Source organism: Salvelinus fontinalis, chromosome 4, assembly GCF_029448725.1.
Source record: "Salvelinus fontinalis isolate EN_2023a chromosome 4, ASM2944872v1, whole genome shotgun sequence".
Taxonomy (NCBI): Eukaryota; Metazoa; Chordata; class Actinopteri; order Salmoniformes; family Salmonidae; genus Salvelinus; species Salvelinus fontinalis.
Window position 1 is genome coordinate 79,609,406 of NC_074668.1, and position 6,084 is coordinate 79,615,489.

Genomic DNA, 6,084 nt, shown 5'->3' on the forward strand with positions numbered 1-6,084 from the left:
TCATACATGACAGTCCCATCATGCATCACAGTCCCATCATGCATCACAGTCCCATCATGCATCACAGTCCCATCATGCATCACAGTCCCATCATACATGACAGTCCCATCATACATGACAGTCCCATCATACATCACAGTCCCATCATGCATCACAGTCCCATCATGCATCACAGTCCCATCATGCATCACAGTCCCATCATACATCACAGTCCCATCATACATCACAGTCCCATCATACATCACAGTCCCATCATACATGCCAGTCCCATCATACATGCCAGTCCCATCATACATCACAGTCCCATCATGCATCACAGTCCCATCATGCATCACAGTCCCATCATGCATCACAGTCCCATCATGCATCACAGTCCCATCATGCATCACAGTCCCATCATGCATCACAGTCCCATCATGCATCACAGTCCCATCATGCATCACAGTCCCATCATGCATCACAGTCCCATCATACATCACAGTCCCATCATGCATCACAGTCCCATCATACATCACAGTCCCATCATACATCACAGTCCCATCCTAGTGTAACGGATGTGAAATGGCTAGCTAGTTAGCGGGTGCGCGCTAGTAGCATTTCAATCAGTTACGTCACTTGCTCTGAGACTTAAGTAGTGTTGCCGCTTGCTTTGCAAGGGCCACGGTCTTTGTGGAGCGATGGGTAACGATGCTTCGTGGGCGACCGTTGTTGATGTGTGCAGAGGGTCCCTGGTTCGCGCCCGGGGCGAGGGGACGGTTTAAAGTTATACTGTTACATTGATGCTTTTGACCCGGATCACTGGTTGCTGCGGAAAAGGAGGGGGTTGAAAGGGGGGTGAGTGTAACGGATGTGAAATGGCTAGCTAGTTAGCGGGTGCGCGCTAGTAGCATTTCAATCAGTTACGTCACTTGCTCTGAGACTTAAGTAGTGTTGCCCCTTGCTTTGCAAGGGCCGCGGTCTTTGTGGAGCGATGGGTAACGATGCTTCGTGGGCGACCGTTGTTGATGTGTGCAGAGGGTCCCTGGTTCGCGCCCGGGGCGAGGGGACGGTTTAAAGTTATACTGTTACATTGATGCTGTTGACCCGGATCACTGGTTGCTGCGGAAAAGGAGGGGGTTGAAAGGGGGGTGAGTGTAACGGATGTGAAATGGCTAGCGGGTGCGCGCTAGTAGCATTTCAATCAGTTACGTCACTTGCTCTGAGACTTAAGTAGTGTTGCCCCTTGCTTTGCAAGGGCCGCGGTCTTTGTGGAGCGATGGGTAACGATGCTTTGTGGGCGACCGTTGTTGATGTGTGCAGAGGGTCCCTGGTTCGCGCCCGTGTTGGGGCGAGGGGACGCCGTAAAGTTATACTGTTACACTACATTCCAGTCCCATCATACATTCCAGTCCCATCATGCATCACAGACCCATCATACACCACTGGTATGTTGTATGTATAGGCCTGAGGAAAAATAATGCATTTTATGAGACATCACAGTCCCTGTAATATAGGAAACCACCAACCATATAACGTCTTAAACACACTTTCTCTGACACAGCAGGGCCTAAAAGCTTTCATCTGAGTTTCATACACTCAGTGGGAGAGAGAGAGAGAGAGAGATGCTTCGTGGGCGACCGTTGTTGATGTGTGCAGAGGGTCCCTGGTTCGCGCCCGTGTTGGGGCGAGGGGACGCCGTAAAGTTATACTGTTACACTACATTCCAGTCCCATCATACATCACAGGTATGTTGTATGTATAGGCCTGAGGAAAAAAAATGCATGCAACACCTCATACGGTATGTTGTATGTATAGGCCTGAGGAAATATAATGCATTTTATGAGACATCACAGTCCCTGTAATATAGGAAACCACCAACCATATAACGTCTTAAACACACTTTCTCTGACACAGCAGGGCCTAAAAGCTTTCATCTGAGTTTCATACACTCAGTGAGAGAGAGTGAGAGAGTGAGAGAGTGAGAGAGTGAGTGAGAGAGTGAGAGAGTGAGAGAGTGAGTGAGAGAGTGAGAGGGTGAGAGGGTGAGAGAGAGAGAGAGAGAGAGAGAAACACCTTCACCATTAGAATTTCAATGTGAAGGGATCCACCACTCCTGAGGCTTGGGGAAATAATCGGGTGAAAAGAGATGAGACAAAAGTCCTTTCCTTTGTATTGTCTACAGCCCATAGTTACCTAAAGTACAGAAGGAATGGGCCAAGAGAGCAAAAAAAAACACCATCCTGGGAAACAGGCCATGTATTAACAATTCGCAGGGCTCCCGAGAGGCATCAGACGTGTGTCATGTGCCTGGACAAGTACCTGTAGGAATGTACAGAAGTTTTTTTTCTTGTAGCCTAGCTATGAGGTATGTATAGGCCTTAGGAAAAAATAATGCATGCAACACATCATACTGTATGTTGCAGTGGTGTAAAGTACTTAAGTAAAAATACTTAAAAGTACTACTTAAGTCGTTTTTTGAGGTAACTGTACTTTACTTTACTATTTCTATTTTTGACAACTTTTAATTTTACTTCACTACATTCCTAAAGAAAATAATGTTATTTTTACTCCATATATTTTCTATGAAACCCAAAAGTACTCGTTACATTTTGAATGCTTAGCAGGATGGGAAAATGGTCAAATTCATGCACTTATCAAGAGAACATCCACGGTCATCCCTATTGCCTCTGATCTGGCGGACTCACTAAACACAAATGCTTTGTTTGTAAATTATGTCTGAGTGTTGGAATGTGCCACTGGCTATCATACGTCAATAAAAAAAACAAGAAAATGGTGCCATCTGGTTTGCTTAATATAAGGAATTTGAAATTATTTATACCTTTACTTTTACTTTCAGTAATTAAGTATATTTTAGCAATTACATTTACTTTTGATACTTAAGTATATTTAAAACCAAATACTTTCAGACTTTTACTCAAGTAGTATTTTACTGGGTCACTTTCTCTTGTACTTTAGTAATTTTCTATTAAGGTATGTTTACTTTTACTAAAGTATGACAATTAGGTACTTTTTCCACCACTGGTATGTTGTATGTATAGGCCTGAGGAAAAATAATGCATGCAACACCTCATACGGTATGTTGTATGTATAGGCCTTAGGAAATATAATGCATTTTATGAGACATTTTCCCAAGACTTACCGTTGAGTTATTTTATGTCCTTCCACACAGGTGTGCTGTCACTCACACAACCAGTTTCTCTGAACAGCTTCGACCCCCAATCCATAAGACTGTTGAACAGTTAATCAAATGGCTACCCTAACTATTTGCATTGACACCCTTTTTATTTGCACTGGCTCTGTGCACACTCACTGGACTCTACCCACACAGTTACACATACTACACTGACACACCAACACACATAGACTACATACGACAACACACACACACACACACACACACACACACACACACACACACACACACACACACGCTGCTGTTACTCTGTTTATTATCTATCCTGATTGCCTAGTCACTTTAACCCCTACCTACATGTACAGTTGAAGTCGGAAGTTTACATACACTTAGGTTGGAGTCATTAAAACTAATTTTTCAACCACTCCACAAATGTCTTGTTAACAAACTATAGTTTTGGCAAGTCGGTTAGGACATCTACTTTGTGCATGACACAAGTATTTTCTCCCAACAATTGTTTACAGACAGATTATTTAACTTAGAATTCACTGTATCACAATTCCAGTGGGTCAGAAGCGCCTTTAAACAGCTTGTAAAATTCAGGAAAATTATGTCATGGCTTTAGAAGCTTCTGATAGGCTAATTGACATCATTGGAGTCAATTGGAGGTGTACCTGTGGATGTATTTCAAGGCCTACCTTCAAACTCTTTGCTTGACATCATGGGAAACTCAAAAGACATCAGCCAAGACATCAAAAAAAAAAATTGTTGACCCTTACAAGTCTGGTTCATCCTTGGGAGCAATTTCCAAACGCCTGAAGGTACCACATTCATCTGTACAAACAATAGTACGCAAGTATTAACACCATGGGACCACGCAGCCATCATACCGCTCAGGAAGGAGACGCATTCTGTCTCCTAGAGATGAACGTACTTTGGTGCGAAAAGTGAAAATTAATCCCAGAACAAATGCAAAGGACCTTGTGAAGATGCTGGAGGAAACGAGTACAAAAGTATCTATATTCACAGTAAAACGAGTCCTACATCGACATAACCTGAAAGGCTACTCAGCAAGGAAGAAGCCACTGCTCCAAAACCGCCATAAAAAAGCCAGACTACGGTTTGCAACTGCACATGGGGACAAAGGTCGTACTTTTTGAGGAAATGTCCTCAGGTCTGATGAAAGAAAAATAGAACTGTTTGGCCATAATGACCATGGTTATGTTTGGAGGAAAAAGGGGGAGGCTTGCAAGCCAAAGAACACCATCCCAACCGTGAAGCACAGAGGTGGCAGCATCATGTTGTGGGGGTGCTTTGCTGCAGGAGGGACTGGTGCACTTCACAAAATAGATGGCATCATGTGGAAGGAAAATTCTGTGGATATATTAAAGGAACATCTCAAGACGTCAGTCAGAAAGTTAAAGCTTGGTCGCAAATGGGTCTTCCAAATGGACAATGACCCGAAGCATACTTCCAAAGTTGTGGCAAAATAGCTTAAGGACAACAAAGTCAAGGTATTGGAGTGGCCATCACCAAGTCCTGACCTCAATCCCATAGAAAATTTGTGGGCAGAACTGAAAAAGTGTGTGCGAGCAAGGATGCCTACAAACCTGACTCAGTTACACCAGCTCTGTCAGGAGGAATGGGCCAGAATTCACCCAACTTATTGTGGGAAGCTTGTTGAAGGCTACCTGGAATGTTTGACCCAAGTTAAACAATTTAAAGCCAATGCTACTAAATACTAATTGAGTGTATGTAAACTTCTGACCCACTGGGAATGTGATGAAAGAAATAAAAGGTGAAAGAAATAATTCTCTCTACTATTATTCTGACATTTCACATTCTTAAAATAAAGTTGTGATCCTAACTGGATCCTAATTTTTACTAGAATTAAATGTCAGGAATTGTGAAAAACTGAGTTTAAATGTATTTGGCTAAGGTGTATGTAAACTTCCGACTTCAACTGTACATATTACCTCAACTACCTTGTACCAACTACCTTGCACATTGACTCGGTACCGGTACTCCTTGTATTCAGTCTCATTATTGCTATTTTATCTTGCTACTATTTCCTTAAAATTAGCTTATTTGTCTTACTTTTTAACTCTGCATTGTTGGTAAAGGGCTCGTAAGTAAGGATTTCACAGTAAAGTCTACACCTGTTGTATTTGGCGCATGTGACAAATACAATGTTATTTGATTCTATAGCAAATAAATAGGAGCTTGACAAACCTGGCGATGGTTAGTCATTACCAGCCAGGGACATATATGTATTTTCTGTATTAGGTGGTGCAACAGTTTCACTTTCAAACTTGGCACAAGAGAAGCTAAAATTCCTATATTCTTTGAAAAACATGGACAGACGCCATCATTGCATCAATGCTGGGTAATAAATTCTGCCGTCAAACTTGATCATTATGTAATCCCAAATTTTTACTGGATATGTGTTCAACAAAAGTTAAACATTGCAATTTTGTTACTATTTCTGTTAAGTCTACACATACAATTCGATGCATACCTTGGATATATCCAACCTATGCACCACACAGAATGCATTGCAACTGCCTGTGCAAAGCAATGCTGCAAGGCAAACACAGTGTTCTCTCATCTACCCTACTGCAAGCGGTACTGATGCACCAAGTCTGGAACCAATAGGACCCTGAACAGCTTCTACCCCAATGCCATAAGACTGCTAAATAGTTAACCAAATAACTACCCAGACTATCTGCATTGACCCCCTTTGAGAGACTGCATTTGACTCATCATATATGCTACTGCTATTGTTTATTATATTTTTCTAGTCACTTTATCCCTACCTATAAGCACATATCTATCTCAATTACCTCGTGCCCCTGCACATCAACTCGGAACTGGTACCCCATGTATATAGATAGACAAGTTATCATTACTCATTGTTTATGTATTCCTTCTGTTATTATTTTTCTGTTTTT